Genomic DNA, 18243 nt, shown 5'->3' with positions numbered 1-18243 from the left:
ATTATATGATTTATTTATTACATTTTATGTGGAGTGAATAAATAAAAGTATATTTACGGTGGCCCCTAGAGACAAAGCACATACAAACTTCAAATCACGTACGAACTCTGAAGCACGTACAAACTCCAAACACATAAAACACATCAAGCACATAAAACCAAAACAGTACAAAACAGAAGTGCTCCAGGATGCTAGGGGCAGTGTTGAGCTTTTGTTACATAGAGGCAGTGTTGCCAACTTAGCAACTTTGTCGCTATATTTAGCGAGTTTTCAGCTCCCTTAGCGACTTTTTTTTCTAAAAAGCGACTAGCTGACAAATCTGGCGACTTTTTCTGGTGTTATTGGAGACTTATTTATGACGACTTTTTGACGTGAAAGGGCGTGTTGCTCTTACTCTCAACAAGCAGCGGTGCTGCCGTGGGCACCTCACCCGTGCGTAAAGCGCTCACGGGCGGAGGATAGTCCTCCCCCAGCTGCAGGAGATGTTCACACCTTGCGTCCAAACTGCAAATGAACCGCGCATGAGCGAAGCCGCTGCTCCCGCACTGACTGTAAGCAGTCAGTTCTTCTTTTACTGTTATGCTGTTTTGTGGATCACAGGTTTAAAACTACTTATAACACACACACACAAAGTAACTCCACCAGAGTGCCTATTTCGGGTCACTTTTGCCGGTCGCAAGCCCGGATAAAGGAGCAGGGTTGGAATTGTGACATTAAAAAACAATAATTGCTAAAAGAAATTTAATTTGTAGTTCTAAATAAACTTCTAAATGCATTTAGGACGTTTTTTACTCACTTTATGTCTCTTCCACGATGTTATTTCTCTCTCCAACAACATAGGTTACAATTATATTAGCATGACCAATTATGCAAATTAGGCGATGACGTCATTTAGCGACTTCTAGCGACTTTTAGGACAGCCAATAGCGATTTTCCTTACTGAGGAGTTGGCAACACTGCCTAGTGGCTACACAAGCCAGCAAGTACCAACGACCGGATTTGGTGTGTGGTAATAACAGGTAAATGAACTTTTTTTTTAAAAATTATTTGACTATATATGAATGCTTGTGTATAAATACACAAACAATACACATATGCTTTCATGCTTTCAATTGTGTAATTTAAGTGATCTAGGTAGCTCTGTTTTGGAAGTTCAGTTCATGCTAGAAATGTGTTTTGGAGTTTGTCGTTGCTTAGGGGCCACCGCATATATTTATATATAAACATATATAAATAAAACACTTTTTTTGTACATTAGGTAATTCCTTTTGTGCATAATTTTATATTATTGTTAATAATAAATAATTAAAGCAACAAAACAACCTGAAGAGCCGATTCAGAGTCGAAAGAGCCGGTTCTCTAAAAAGAGCCGGAAATCCCATCACTAGAGTGGAGGGAGCTGCAGAGAGAACGTTTAAACCATGGCTGTGGGAAAACAAACAATTACACTTAACAGATAGTGAAAATGCAACCAGATGAACTGATAAAAGAGTGACAGAGCCAAACATCTGCCACCGACACAATGCCAACTGAATCAAAATTACTTGTGAATGTGTGTGTGTTTAAGGAAAGACTGATGATGAGCCTGTTTGATTTACAGTGACTGTTTTAGAGCCTCTGTGTTTGGTGTCTATTTGCTAGCTAGTTACTGACTGTCTTTTTGTTGTTCTTTCATTTTATGGCAGGTATTAAGCAGCGATAAGCACGATAACGCCACCTACTACATTGGAACATTATTAGAAAGGTCCTAGCATTGTTTACAATAGTACCATATGTATTTCAATAAAGCAGCAATATTAAATGTTTCAATATCGTGTAGTTTCTGTCGTCATATGTATACTGTGACAGGAAGCTGTATATCAATATCCTACTTAATTTTTAAAAAATCATATTAAATGATGCAGGTTTGCTGGTTCCCTTGCTAGGGAACAAGCAAACCTGCATCATTTAATATGATTTTAGTCCTTCTGAAACAGAAGGACTAAAAGTAGGTCAGTTGGTCCTTAGCTTAAAGGAACACCAGATCTGATTTTTTTCCTAAATTTTGATACCCATACAATAGTTATTATGACAGTTTGTCATATATATATATAGATTAAATTTCCATTAACGAAACCTTTATTCACTAACCTCATGCAATAGCCAAGACATCTATGGGAAAACACATGGGCTTTATTCTCATTCTTTATTTATTTGTCACATGTAGTTATAGCTAGTACAACATACAGTTGTACTTTAGTTGGGCACCATCATCACGTATTTTGGATATGAAAACAAAACCAGGACACTTCCAGGAAATAAGCACAGTTACGATCCCCAGAAAATGGCATCATTCGGTTTCGGGAAAAGCAAGTTCTCTGAACTTCTTAGTTTAAGACAGTGGTTCCCAAACTTTTTTTGCTGGGCCCACCTTTGTTTTACAAGAAAAATTCATACCACACCCATGCAATGGCTCTGCGCCCCCCCCCCCCTAGGGGGTGGACCCCACAATTTGGGAACCTCTGGTTTAAGAAATGCTAACTCATAAGCATGCTAGACAAAAGATGACACTGACAGAAAAATAATTCCCAAGAAAGAGCAGGAAGAACAGGATAATCAGGTCTAGCAATGACCACAGTCTTAGCAGATATTAATTAGTAAATGATGGTGATTGTTTTTTGCCACTGTCCTGTTGATTGCACTTTTCTACCAGCGATTGGGATGAAATTTACTAAACAGACTGATGTACCCAAGAAGATTTTTTTTCATTATTTTTAAACAATTAGTAAAACTTGTTTCATCTTCAGGCTAAACATTTAAACACAAAGTAACTGGAACCATGGCTGTAAATGAGCAGGCTCGTTATCCAAGGAGGGACGCCATTTTTCACATGCTGGAAAGCATGAAAATCAATTTTCTGTATATAAAATGTAAACCCTTTCTCTAGATGTCACTAGACCAACAACATCTGGACCTTTTTGCTAATACTAGTCTCTAGCTTCAGTTTCAAACCTTATTTTTATATAGTGATCAAAATATTTTGCTACATTAATTTATGAACTAACACTGTTCAACGTGTTGAAATTCTGTGTGAAAACGTGATTAAAATATTAAGTGGGTGTAAAAAATTAATTACTAATTGGAGTATTTATTTTAAAGAAACAAGTAACTTACAATAGGTCACTTTTTGATTTACAATCCCAACAGTGGTTTTATGTCTGCCTCAGCGCCGGTGACCAGATTTTGTCAACACAACAGTACTGCAACCTAGAAATAACTTAAAAACTTTACCTATGAGATCAAGAGAAGGCGGGTCAATGCTGGGTGTGGTTTGAAAACTTTGTGTTATTGTATTTTATTTTTCCTCATATGTAGAGATATGTTCTCTACTCTTATAAAGGTCCATTTCAGTAACAGATTCAGTGTTTTACATAAGCTGTTTTCACAAATCCATATGGAATAATCAGTTATGGAAGTTAGGTCAGGTGTGATGCTGGCTTCCAGTACTGTATTTTTAACTTTAAATAGGAAAAAATTTGCCCTTGTTTGTGAGATTTTGAAAGCATGCCAAGTCTATGAGAACCGGTTTCAGCCAGTTGGAGCCGGTTCCTTTGCTTTGGGCTGAAAATGAGAGAGATGAGAAATGTGATCTAGGTTCAAAATTCTGTGTGCTGGTTATTCGTCGTTGATGTCTTGTTGTGCTGCTGATTAGAAATCTTGGTTGTTTCAGATGTAATGTTGTACTTCACACATAATAATAATGATGATGATGATGATGATGATGATAATAATAATAAAAAAGTGGTCAGGTTTTACACAGATTTTTATCCTATTAAAATGAGAATGTTTGTGCTTAAGACATGCTACCCTTGCGTATTTTCCAGCTTCATATTTTGTTGTGGCTGTTTTTAATTATTTAATCCTGGTAGCTGTCTGGTAGCAATATGAGTACTAAGGGGATGTTACACAGAAGAGCAGTGATGTGGCAAATAAAGACTGAAATATCAGGAAAGTTATTTGTAAAATTACAGAAAAAAATTGACCTTTTAACATTACCTAAAGCAGTGAATCTTACAATAGTTTTCAGACTAGGTGACTATAGTCTTTCTCATGTATTCAAGTTACCTGTACAGGCCTCCTAGCTATATTTCAGTTATTTAGAAAGTTCAGTTGCTGCTACATAGAGATATGCGCGACTACTTAACTAGATGTATAGATGTTACTCACCTTGCTAGTAGACATCAGAAACACTAGTTGGCTAGTAGGGCTGCCACAATTTGTTGACATAATCTATGACGTCGACTATTAAAAAGTGGTTAGTCCATCATTTTATTGTTGACGCGTCATATACATATCACATAAATGTGTTTTTGTAACTGCAGTACACTACAGGAAGGTATGGGGGCAGTATCACATTTTCCATCTGCAGGACTGCACTCAGTTTGGGATGCTATTTCCACTTCTCTGACATGAGGCACATGGGTGGAAACAGTCCTCTTCCCACATGCTTGCACTACTGTAAATACCACACGGTTCGGGAAGGAAGCTGACTGAATGCAGGAAGCACATGACAACCAGACTATTACCAACACGTATTAGCGTAAACTGACCTTACGTGGACTTTGTCTTGGGAAGATGGCAAATTAAAGACTGTCTAAAGTTCGATTTGAAACTTTGCACCCTTTGTTGTGCTCATAAAGAACTTTAGTTAATTTTTAATATGATTTTCTGGCGTTCTCTTGTTTACGCTGAGACTCTAAAGGACCTGGCACACCATGTAGACAAATTGGCTGGCAGATCATGATTGCGGTTTACCGTGAGCTACAGTTTCTTTATCATTGGCTTTGTGGCTGACTTATCGTGTTCAGCTGAGGTTAAAAACAGTGTGTGCGGATGGTGGTTAAAGCTAAATTTAATGTGGGCTTTGGTATTAAACTAATATTTTTAATATAATGATATTAAAAATGATCCTCCAGAATTGTTTGTCCTTCCAGAATTGTTTCTATTTGAAACAGACTACATAGCTTTTGTGGAGATTTATATATTTAGCTTGTTAGTTTGAGGTTAGCTTCACAAAGTCAATAAAATTATACACTGAAAACAAGTGTCTGTTACTCATGCCTACCCAAAATCTCCTTCTGCTATAAACAAGCACTACAATACATGCAGAAGTTTGGACACCTCAAGGCAAATTAAATGTTTATTAAATTTCAAAGTAAAAAGAAATGAATAAAGCCCTTCGGGGAAATTAGATGTGTCATTTCATTATATATTTAACTCCCATCCCAAACATTCAAGGAAACTCTCAGAAGTCAGCATTAATTAACTCATTAGGTCTCATACGGTTCATGTATGTGTCTCGCCTGTCATCCTATGATAGCTGGGATAGGCTCCAGCGCTCCCTGGCGTCCCTGAAGAAAGTGGGTGAATGGACTTGTACCGACAAATTTTCTGACCACTCCAACTTTGCTCTCCTACTTAGGAAATCTCGAGTTAAGCTAACTGATGCTTAAAAGCCTATTATAATATCATTAATAACGGTAATTAACAGGAACACTGTAGAACTGCTGGGCAGAAAGGCCAATTGAAAACTCCAAATGATGACAAAGGACCCGGCTCAGCATCGGTAAATGGAGACCTTACCTATGCACAGACGACCTCTGGATAAGCCAACGGCTTTCTGAAAGCTCGATTAAGGTGAGAGACTGGTGGCAGCTGAGACTGCAACCTTGCAAATCTTACCAAAGGTATATTTGGAGGAAATGGGAACATGGAAAAATTCTGCTTTAAGGCTGGAGAAGAATGGACCCTGTTATAAATACATGTATACACAAACACCACTCAAGAACTCACAATTATCAACAAGTATTATGTGAAAGTGTGAGTACTTCAAACTAATGCATACAAATGTAGTTTTTTTATTACTGCAGGAAGTCAAGCCTGCTGTGGGTTTTAATAAGCAAATTTGTGGCTACAAATGAGTGTGTAAAGACAGAGTGAAACAAATGCGATTATTGAGATTTATTTTTTTTTTAAATAAAGAGGCATGTGTACAGACAGCTTTATAACTCTGCCGAAACATACAAACTCACCTGCCGATATAGTGAGATTTCCAGCATTAGGAATTTTAAATAATCCCGACAAAAAAATTGAAAAGTACTCTAATTTTAAAAGAATTTATTCCTTCACTTGCACAGGTAACTATGCAAAAATACTTCTACCATCAAAGCAGCGTGTTATGATTTATTGAGGACTCTAAACAGTGATTCACCAAACTCTGAGAGCTTCAGCTATGCAGGCTATTTTCAGGCTGCTTGTACTGCCTAAGCGAAGGAAAATGTAAACGTTTTTTATTGCTGTGGGTTCAATTTATGCCCCAATATCAATATATGAGAACTAAGCTACAGTGTAGCCTAGCTGATTTGACCACAGGGGGTGACTTGTCTAAGCTCAAGGCTGCTTTCTCCAGCACTGCAGACATGTCGGTGTGCAAAAGGGTGTGAGAAAGAGAGAGACACGCAGGCTCTTGGAGAGCACAGATACCAGCTCCCCTGCTCCCGATCACATGGATTCTGCTGCAAAGGGACTCAGACAACACGAGGTGCAAAGGTTTAAGCTATTCCTTTTCTGGAATACCAACAAACATGAGAATATAAGACCACTATAACTCACCCCCTGCTGGCCTCTTGGGGAACAGCAAGTTCCTCAAGCACAAGCGAGTGCACAAAATGGCTGACCTGAATTAATGCTTTGTGATCTCAGAAGGAAATGACTGCAAAAAGACTGTTGTTTCTAATAAATAGCATAGCATAACATAACATAACATAACTACTCGCTGGGATCTTCAGGTGGACTCTTCTCATGTGTGCACTTCCGCGTAGAAAGTGCAACACTTCAATGTGCCTAACACCCTGCATAACCACCATGCTTGCCGATGCAGCAGGTCTGTGTAACTGTGAGTGTAGGTTTACAAAACTACAATCACACTACTGTCTGTAGTTAGGTTACAGACAAATTTTCAGGCTGTTGTTTGGCAGAAGGCTCCTCCCCCTCCCTATAACCCCTCCCCCTTAGCACTGTAATGTCTCTGGGCTCTGTCTGGACACCCCTCCCCCTCCATGCCAATGTTCAGCTGCCTGTTCTCTACCACTCATTGGCTCTGTGATTCTGTCTCAAACCTGCTCCTCCTGCTGCAGGGTAACTACAAGCTGCAGCACATTTTCTTTGAGTCCTGCATATCCTCCATACTAACCGACCTAAAACATCCTGCAGCGGTTCATATACATACCTTGCCTGCTTTTATCTACCGACTTCAGCACGGTGACCAACAGGATGCTTTAAAAAAAAACGAGTGAACCACTCAGACTGCATCTCTGGACTGTGCGACCGTTAGTCGTTTAACGACCAAACCCCCTCTCCCCCGGTCGCAACGTCAGCCGTTGGAGTTTTTTTGTGCGTGCGCGAAAGGAGGAGGAGTCTGTTCGCGAGTCAGAGGGGGCGCGGAGCAGTCGGTTGAATCCGCGAACACAACAGTTGTTGTTGTGGCACAGCTCACTAGTTTCCCCGGTTCATCTTGAGAACGTGGACTTGATGCAGCACTCATAACGCATCCCGAGAGCATCGGCGCTTCACACAGGGGGTCCGTAAGAGTTGGTTTGGACACCAGCGGGTGAGGAGGGGACCGTACGGAACGAAGCTTAAAATCGCGGGAACGTCGGCGGACAGCGTAGAGAAATTCGGTGAGTCGAGGTACTGCAGTTAGCATGCTACCCAGAAAGCTTATTTGTACTTTTATTTAATAGCAGTGAATGTCATCCTTTATGGAACTTGTGGTTCTGAACAGAAACATTTGATATGAATTAGGGGAAAAAAACCTGTTACTGGTAGTTGGCTGCATACAATGCAACAGTGACCCCTACAGACCGGGATTACAGCAGACATGCATAATGAAAACCCTGTCAGCTAGCAGTGTCAGTGTTCGCTAAATGAATAATGGTATATTGATACTGTTTTGGTTTTTTTAATCGATATCACGGAGTGAAAACATTTTATTTGCAGCTTTTATTTACAGACATTTTTTTTTTTAATTTCTCTAATGGGTTATATTCGATTCGTTTTTTTGTGTGTGCTAGAAAAGTCGTTTGCATAACCAGTCTGGAGTCATAACATCCGTGTATGCTAGCATTAAACTGTGAATTGATTTGAATGCTGATATATCTTACATTTGTTATTCAGGTAGTTTTTTAAAATTACATACAGCATATATTTTAGAACATTTGAGCTTTAAAAAAATTACATGTCTATTCCTTGATTTCTGATAAACGTTATGAAACAAGTCACCTTTATCTTTAGTTATATAAATCAGCAGTCCCCAACCTTTTTTGCGCCACGGACCGGTTTGTGCCCGACAATATTTTCACGGACCGGCCTTTAAGGTGTCGCGGATAAATACAACAAAATAAAACTAGTACCGGTAATGAAAATTTTTTTTTATTCTTAACACAGGTGAAAAGACCCAGGAAAACCGAGTTAACGATAAAAACGATAACAAAATAACGCTGAAAACCGATAAAAACCCTGAAAACCATACATTTCACACCTGAGCCTCAACTCTTGCGACCCGGTACCAAACGACTCACGGACCGGTACCGGTTCGAGGCCCAGGGGTTGGGGACAGCTGATATAAATAACAGTCGCTTTACTATCTGCTGATTGAAGAAAGAGTTCTTACATCTCATCAGTAATCAAATACTTTAAGTTTGCTTCCCAATTCAGAATGTGGAAATGCACACTTGTGTCTCTGATGTTTTTGTACCTCATTTTATGGCTTTTTAGGTAAAGTTCTACAAAGTCAATGTAGCAACTGCGCCATGTCGGTGCTAGGAAGCAGCGAATATAATCAGCATGTTGAAATAACAAAAAGCTTTGTGGCGTCCGTTATTGATCTTCTGTGGATGCTAAATGAAAATGTGGCTTTTTTTTTTTTAATAATATCCACAAAGGTTTTTTAGCTCTTACTAGATGGTATCCCTAAATTCACTGCTACAGTATAATCTTTTTAACTTAGCTGTCTAAAGTGACTAGAAGTGAGTAGGAGAAAGCTGCATTCCTCATATTGAGCAGCTGAACCCGCCCCCTCCCCCTCTTGGGTTAAAGTGGTACAATCCAGTAATTTTCCATTTCACTCTCCTAGGATGTGGGTGTGGCCTAAAGTCAATGATCAGACAAGAGTTGAGCAGGTTTTGTTTTTTTACCTGCCAGTGACTTTACTTGAAAACTGAAATCTCCACCTTTTATGGTTTTGGTGGAAAGATGGAAAGATGTACATGATCACTACACTGCACTAAAGATCAGACACCAAATGTCTTGGGCAATTTCTCAGTTTTCAGTGCTGTAGTCTTTCATCATATTTTCCAACATCTTACATATATTTTTTTAAAAAATCTGTTAATATAAAGTCAACAGTTTCATATTTGCTTTTAATTTTTTGAATCATGTCTTGTTTCTGGTTTCACCTCCCCCTCTTCACTTCTGCAGCGCTCACATGGTGCACTTGTAATTCATTACAGAGACTGTTGTTTCCCTACAGAACAGGAAGCAGCCCTTAAAGGCACAACCTATTTTTTTTGTGTGTGTGTTTAAAGTTATATTTGACTTTGCTGTAGCTATTTATTGTGCTTTTCCTGTAATCCAGGTTTTTGCAATTACTGTAATAGTAATATGCTATGCTACAGTTTGTAGTTTTACCTGTGTTCGCTTTAAGATTGTATTCAGTTTGGATGTGTGTTTTAACCGGTGCCCTTTCGGTTGCAAAAAAACAGAATGCTCAATTAAGCTCAATTAAAATGTTTAGTGGTCAAAATAAACTTTTTTCCCCCCATAGATCTCTGTAGAACCAGAGGTTCTTTTTGCAACCACAACTGTCACCCTCTGGTGGCCGTCAGATAGAAGCCACTTCCAGGTTGGCTTCGTATATGTTAGAAATGCGTAAAACAAAAAATGTCAGCTAGCAGTGGCAGTGGCCAGCGATAAATTAATTACTTTCTAATACCATAGAATTGATAATATTACACTGGCAAATTTTTAAAATTCTGATTAATATGACATTAAATGTTAAAACAAACAGCAAAAAGCTACTTAAACGTTGTCACTGTTTTTGTTCGTAACAAACTGTTTCAGGTGGGAAAAACTACCTTGTTAGTTATTCACAAGGATACATTGGAAAAAGGACAAGAAAGAGTTGTCCTCACTCTCTCCCTTTGCCCAGCCACACGGAATCAAAAATCTGTTAATATAATGAATTTTCACAACTGGAAATGTACATTTGTGTCTTGGGTATGTTCATACCTCACTTCAAGACATTAAAGGCCAGTCCTACAACATCAGTGTAGCGACTGTGCCGTGTTGGTGCTAGGAAGCTGCAGACATAATCAGTGTCCTGCAAAGGTGGTAATTTGGGTGAGGGACAAAAAAATGACAGATCTTAATGTGTAGTTGTTTATCTTGAGATAGAAACTAATGAAGAAAGTGCCAAAGTAATAAATGGACTATGTCACTCTGTTTTGTGTCGTTGAATTGGCAGCTTTACTGAAGAGTTAGCGATTTAAAAAATACACTTGTAGGAATCGCTGTATCTTATCAAACTGCAATCTAGATAGAGCCTTCAATGTGATAGAATAGAAAAATATAATGGCTAATGTGAGTAAGAGGCAGCTGCACCCCTCCCCTCTTGGTTTAAAGTGGTACAGTCCAGTAATTTTCCATTCCACTGTCCTAGGATGTGGGTGTGGCCTAAAGTCGATCTCATCAGACAAGAATTAAGCAGGTTTTGTCTTTGACCTATCACACAAATTTACTACAAATGAGAAATCTCACTTCGTTTTGGTTTTGGTGAACTGATGCGCAGAATAGATATAAGGCCAGCGGAGTGATTTCTGAACCGCATAAAAGATCAGGCACCAAGTGGTTTGGGCAATTTCATCTGTCTTCAGATTTGGAGTCTTTCATATTTTCCAACTCCCCATTATAATGTTATTGATAACCGTGTCCATAGAAACAGAGAAAATCAAGAGTTTAATATTTGGTTTTTACCTTTTTAGAACATGGTATGGCCTTGTTTTTGGTTTCACCTCCCCCGCTTCACCCAGCGGCAGTGCTCACATGGTGCACTTGTAATTCATTACAGTCTCTTTTTTTTTTATCTGCAGAAGAGGAAGCAGCCCTTAAAGGCGCCACATACATTTTTCAAAAGCTTTCTTGTAGATGTTATATTTGACTTTGCTGAATTTATTTAACTTCTTATCCCGTGTAAGATTGTCTGTATTGAGTTTTATAAATCAGCAATTTGTAGAGCTAGCTTCATTAAGATTTTAAGATTGTAAATAAAAAATTATTTTGTTTTGTTTTCTATCATTAAAATTGAGACCTTCTGGGGAGCTCCATGTGGAGAAAAGGGGGAGTTAGTGTGACAGCAGTCCTGGTTTATACATGTTTGCTACCAGATGTAAGTCGGCACTGTGCAGCTGTTGGCTCATGACAACTATAGGCCAAGAGTTTTTGGCCTCAGTGATAAATATGAGCAGAATTTGATGACATAACTCAGATTCATCTGAAATTTTAATGTGTATATTAGACAAGGGCGTAAAGTGCCATTCAGGTAGGCCACATCACTGTACCATGTCACACAGAGCATACTTGTATCTTGCAGCATTTTCTGTAGAGAAATAATTAAAAATAATATATCACATTATATAACTGGTCAAGTGACAAAATGCATATTGATTCTCAATACTCTCAATACGTGCCACTGCTGTTGTGTGACATTATTTGTTATGTATCTTAAATTCTTACAAAGCGGTGCACTTCAACATGAAATGGTATTCATGTTGGTATATCATAGTAGTTATGGTTAAAACCATGTCACCATGGTTATTTATTGAAATTTAAGCTAATTCTTAATAGATTGATCAAATAAATCAAATGTAGAAATATAGAGACATAACTGTGATTTGTCCACAATGAAAAGGCAAATCAGTTTGTGTGTTTCTCATTTAATTACAGATTCTGACATTTACATGTTATGTTATGAAATTATTCTTATGGAAGTTAGGTCAGGTGTGATGCTGGCTTCCAGTACTGTATTTTTAACTTTAAATAGGAAAAAATTTGCCCTTGTTTGTGAGATTTTGAAACTTATCAAACTGCAATCTAGATAGAGCCTTCAATGTGATAGAATAGAAAAATATAATGGCTAATGTGAGTAAGAGGCAGCTGCACCCCTCCCCTCTTGGTTTAAAGTGGTACAGTCCAGTAATTTTCCATTCCACTGTCCTAGGATGTGGGTGTGGCCTAAAGTCGATCTCATCAGACAAGAATTAAGCAGGTTTTGTCTTTGACCTATCACACAAATTTACTACAAATGAGAAATCTCACTTCGTTTTGGTTTTGGTGAACTGATGCGCAGAATAGATATAAGGCCAGCGGAGTGATTTCTGAACCGCATAAAAGATCAGGCACCAAGTGGTTTGGGCAATTTCATCTGTCTTCAGATTTGGAGTCTTTCATATTTTCCAACTCCCCATTATAATGTTATTGATAACCGTGTCCATAGAAACAGAGAAAATCAAGAGTTTAATATTTGGTTTTTACCTTTTTAGAACATGGTATGGCCTTGTTTTTGGTTTCACCTCCCCCGCTTCACCCAGCGGCAGTGCTCACATGGTGCACTTGTAATTCATTACAGTCTCTTTTTTTTTTATCTGCAGAAGAGGAAGCAGCCCTTAAAGGCGCCACATACATTTTTCAAAAGCTTTCTTGTAGATGTTATATTTGACTTTGCTGAATTTATTTAACTTCTTATCCCGTGTAAGATTGTCTGTATTGAGTTTTATAAATCAGCAATTTGTAGAGCTAGCTTCATTAAGATTTTAAGATTGTAAATAAAAAATTATTTTGTTTTGTTTTCTATCATTAAAATTGAGACCTTCTGGGGAGCTCCATGTGGAGAAAAGGGGGAGTTAGTGTGACAGCAGTCCTGGTTTATACATGTTTGCTACCAGATGTAAGTCGGCACTGTGCAGCTGTTGGCTCATGACAACTATAGGCCAAGAGTTTTTGGCCTCAGTGATAAATATGAGCAGAATTTGATGACATAACTCAGATTCATCTGAAATTTTAATGTGTATATTAGACAAGGGCGTAAAGTGCCATTCAGGTAGGCCACATCACTGTACCATGTCACACAGAGCATACTTGTATCTTGCAGCATTTTCTGTAGAGAAATAATTAAAAATAATATATCACATTATATAACTGGTCAAGTGCCAAATGCATATTGATTCTCAATACTCTCAATACGTGCCACTGCTGTTGTGTGACATTATTTGTTATGTATCTTAAATTCTTACAAAGCGGTGCACTTCAACATGAAATGGTATTCATGTTGGTATATCATAGTAGTTATGGTTAAAACCATGTCACCATGGTTATTTATTGAAATTTAAGCTAATTCTTAATAGATTGATCAAATAAATCAAATGTAGAAATATAGAGACATAACTGTGATTTGTCCACAATGAAAAGGCAAATCAGTTTGTGTGTTTCTCATTTAATTACAGATTCTGACATTTACATGTTATGTTATGAAATTATTCTTATGGAAGTTAGGTCAGGTGTGATGCTGGCTTCCAGTACTGTATTTTTAACTTTAAATAGGAAAAAATTTGCCCTTGTTTGTGAGATTTTGAAAGCATGCCAAGTCTATGAGAACCGGTTTCAGCCAGTTGGAGCCGGTTCCTTTGCTTTGGGCTGAAAATGAGAGAGATGAGAAATGTGATCTAGGTTCAAAATTCTGTGTGCTGGTTATTCGTCGTTGATGTCTTGTTGTGCTGCTGATTAGAAATCTTGGTTGTTTCAGATGTAATGTTGTACTTCACACATAATAATAATGATGATGATGATAATAATAATAAAAAAGTGGTCAGGTTTTACACAGATTTTTATCCTATTAAAATGAGAATGTTTGTGCTTAAGACATGCTACCCTTGCGTATTTTCCAGCTTCATATTTTGTTGTGGCTGTTTTTAATTATTTAATCCTGGTAGCTGTCTGGTAGCAATATGAGTACTAAGGGGATGTTACACAGAAGAGCAGTGATGTGGCAAATAAAGACTGAAATATCAGGAAAGTTATTTGTAAAATTACAGAAAAAAATTGACTTTTAACATTACTAACAGAATCAGAATCAGAAAGGGGTTTATTGCCAAATGTTGAGCAGGTTTACAACATTAGGAAATTGCTGCGGTGCTTCAGTGCAAACATAGTGTCATAAATAGCACTTAAATAGACATGAAAAAATAAAAGTAGGAATAAGAATTAAAAGTGCTACGTAGAAAGATATGTGCATGAGATATACATGAGATATATACATGAGAATAAGAATTAAGAGTGCTACGTAGAAAGATATATACATGAGTGCAGGTGGTGATCAGTGCCAAACATGGAATGATGCAGTGACACAGCGTAGGGTCATGTGTTAGTGGCGGGGACAGTCATATGGTTATTGTTCATGTGTCCAACAGCAGAGGGGAAGAAACTGTTCTTATGGCGAGAGGTTCTGGTGCGAATGGACCGGAGCCTCCTGCCTGAGGGGAGCAGGTCAAACAGACTGTGTCCAGGGTGAGAAGGGTCAGCTGAGATCCGAGCTGCACGCCGCAATGTCCTGGAGGTGTACAGGTCCTGCAAAGATGGGAGTCTGCAGCCAATCACCTTCTCAGCAGAGCGCACAACACGCTGCAGTCTCTGTTTGTCCCTGATAGTGGCTCCAGCGTACCACACAGTGATGGAGGAGGTGAGGATGGACTCGATGATTGCAGTGTAGAACTGCATCATCGTCCGTGTTGGCAGGTTGAATTTCTTCAGCTGCCTCAGGAAGTACATCCTCTGCTGGGCTTTCTTGATGACGGAGGTGATGGTGGGCTCCCACTTCAGGTCCTGGGTGATGGTGGTACCCAGGAAGCGGAATGAGTCCACAGAGGTGATGGGGGTGTCAGTCAGGATGATGGGGGGGAGTGGGGCTGTGTGCTTCCTGAAGTCCACAATAATCTCCACTGTCTTCTGGGCATTCAGCACCAGGTTGTTGTGGCTGCACCAGGACACCAGACGTTCAACCTCCCTCCTGTAGGCAGACTCATCCCCGTCCGAGATGAGCCCAATAACGGTGGTGTCATCTGCAAACTTGATTAGCTTGACAGACTGGTGGGTGGAGGTGCAGCAGTTGGTGTACAGGGAGAAGAGCAGAGGAGAAAGAACACAGCCCTGAGGGGAGCCGGTGCTGATGGTCCGGGAGTCCGAGACATTCTTTCCCAGCCTCACATGCTGCTTCCTGTCCGTCAGGAAGTCAGTGATCCACCGGCAGATGGGATCAGGCACATTCATCTGGGAAAGCTTGCCTCGGAGATGGTCTGGAAGGATGGTGTTGAAGGCAGAGCTGAAGTCCACAAACAGGATCCTGGCGTAGGTTCCTGGGGAGTCCAGATGCTGCAGGATGAAGTGTAGGGCCATGTTGATGGCGTCGTCTACAGACCTGTTGGCTCTATATGCAAACTGCAGGGGGTCCAGGAGGGGGGCCGTGAGGGTCTTGAGATGGGAGAGAACTAGGCGCTCAAATGACTTCATGACCACAGATGTCAGAGCCACGGGTCTGTAGTCATTTAGTCCAGTGATCCTAGGTTTCTTGGGGACAGGGATTATGGTAGAGGACTTGAAGCAGGCAGGCACATGACATGCCTGCAGTGAGGAGTTGAAAATGCCAGAAAACACTGGGGCCAGCTCGTTTGCACAGTGTCTGAGGGTGGCAGGAGACACGCCGTCTGGGCCGGGAGCTTTCCGAGCATTCAGGTTCTTAAACTGCTTCCTCACATCTGCTTCATGAATATGAAGAGTTGTGGTGGGAGGAGGTGGTGTGAAATCCTCTTTTGTGTGGGGTGAGGAGGGGGGTGTTGGCTCTATGGAGGGGGGAGAGGTGGGGGAATTAGTGTCCAAAGTGCCTCTATTGTTGGGGCCGTTGGAGGTGTGAAGGCTGCCTGATGGCTCGTCAAAACGGCAGTAGAAGTCGTTAAGGGTGTTGGCTAAGAGCAAGTCATCAGTGGAGTGGGGGGTTTTAGGCTTGTAGTTGGTGATATTCCTAAAACCTTTCCACACAGAGGCCGAGTCATTCTCTGAGATCTGCTGCTGCATCTTCTCAGAGTGCTGATGTTTAGCAATGTCCACTTCTTTAGTGAACCTGTACTTGGCCTCTCTGTAGCAGTCCCTGTCTCCGCTTCTGAACGCCTTTCTCTTTTCCAGCCACAGCTTTTTGAGTTTAGGAGTAAACCAGGGTTTGTCATTGTTATAACTCACCCTGGTGCGTGATGGCACAATGCTGTCCTCACAGAAGTGGATATAGGAGGTGACAGTGTCCGTAAACTCGTCCAAGCTGTTAGAAGCAGCCTTCATTGTGTCCCAGTCTGTGGTCTCCAAACACGTGCGAAGCTCCTCCACAGCCTCGTTGCTCCACAGTTTTTTAGTCCTCACGACAGGTTTGGAGAGCTTCAGCCTCTGTCTGTACGCGGGGATTAGGTGGATCATGACGTGGTCAGAAAGTCCGAGTGAAGCGCGGGGCACCGCGCGATAGGCCCCGCTGATCGTGCTGTAACAGTGGTCTAATGTCCTCTCCTCTCTGGTCGGGCATTTAATATACTGCTTGTATTTGGGAAGCTCATGGCTCAGATTGGCTTTGTTAAAGTCCCCAAGAGCAATGATGAGAGAGTCCGGGAATGTCCGCTCCATGTGGAGAATCTGCTCCGCGAGTGCGCACTGAGCTGCCTGCGCATCTGCGTCTGGCGGGATGTAAACAGCGGCCAGGATGAATGAAGCAAACTCCCGCGGAGAATAAAACGGTTTGCAGTGGATAAAAAGATATTCCAGAGAGGAAGAGCAGTGCTGAGCAATCACTGTCACATCTGTGCACCAGCCACTATTGATGTAGAAGCAGACACCTCCACCTTTGGACTTACCGGAGAGAGCGGCCTGCCGGTCCGCGCGCAGCAGATGGAAGCCCTCCAGCTTGAGCGCGCAGTCTGGGATGTTCTCACTGAGCCACGACTTACAATAGTTTACTTACAATAATCTTACAATAGTTTTCAGACTAGGTGACTATAGTCTTTCTCATGTATTCAAGTTACCTGTACAGGCCTCCTAGCTATATTTCAGTTATTTAGAAAGTTCAGTTGCTGCTACATAGGGATATGCGCGACTACTTAACTAGATGTATAGATGTTACTCCCCTTGCTAGTAGACATCAGAAACACTAGTTGGCTAGTAGGGCTGCCACAATTTGTTGACATAATCTATGACGTCGACTATTAAAAAGTGGTTAGTCCATCATTTTATTGTTGACGCGTCATATACATATCACATAAATGTGTTTTTGTAACTGCAGTACACTACAGGAAGGTATGGGGGCAGTATCACATTTTCCATCTGCAAGACTGCACTCAATATTAACAAAGAAGAGGTGTAGGTGAATGGCAAAGCAGGAACACGGAAGAAAATGGAAACTGAGATTTTAAAAAATGCGAAAGCATTTCACAGAAAACAAACTTAAATGCAGACTGTGAAAAGTAGGGCTGCCACAAACGATTATTTTGATAGTCGACTAGTCACCGATTATTTTTGCGATTAGTCGACTAATCAGATCATGCATCCATTGGACGTAAAACGTACAGCTTATTGCACCAGCATGCATCTGCTCTTATATAACTATCATTAGCTTACAGCTTTAAGTGTTTAAGGTATGTGCTAACTAAAAATAAAGACAAGATGATAGTTTATTAAATTTTAATGAAATTTGCAGATTGTTTCGGTGAAGTTTAATAAACTCCTTGCTATCTAAAATATAACAGGACACCGGAGTATATTCTCGAGCATCTCACACTTCTGATAATCAGTGTCTGCTTGACGTTTATTCAGCTGTGTAAAAACTATAACTTTAATCTCAGCCAAACCGATTTACTCAGGAACAAATAAAATACTAAAAAAAGCCAAACAATAACATTTTTAAGTTATCTAAGTGACTTATATATGTTTAACCTGAGTAGCGAAAGACGGCGGTGGGTTTGAAAACGATTTGCCGGGAGTCCGGTGTTCTCACGGCTCTAGTGAGCCTTGAACCCCGGCTAGCTATCGAGCTGGTGGGTAACAGACGTCTCCGAAAACGTCGGAGCG

The 18243-nt window shown here is 40.2% G+C and overlaps 1 protein-coding gene across 4 annotated transcripts in view; it reads left to right on the top strand.

Moving 5' to 3' along the window:
• Positions 1–3452: 3452 nt before the first annotated feature.
• LOC102302917 (activating transcription factor 7 interacting protein) overlaps positions 3453–18243 on the top strand; it is a 50398-nt gene continuing 35607 nt past the window's right edge. For 2 of the 4 annotated variants that reach the window (XM_005946661.3, XM_005946662.3), the window contains exon 1: positions 3470–7718. The gene's annotated coding sequence lies outside the window, so the exon portion shown is untranslated. Of the gene's footprint in view, positions 7729–18243 lie in introns of all 4 variants that reach the window. The other 2 variants (XM_005946659.3, XM_005946660.3) reach the window with 2 other exon arrangements.

The sequence above is a fragment of the Haplochromis burtoni genome, unplaced genomic scaffold, assembly GCF_018398535.1.
Source record: "Haplochromis burtoni strain Fernald_Lab_line unplaced genomic scaffold, NCSU_Asbu1 Contig_481, whole genome shotgun sequence".
Lineage (NCBI taxonomy): Eukaryota > Metazoa > Chordata > Actinopteri > Cichliformes > Cichlidae > Haplochromis > Haplochromis burtoni.
Note: the sequence above shows the minus strand (reverse complement) of the source record. Positions and strands in the feature narration are given on the sequence as shown.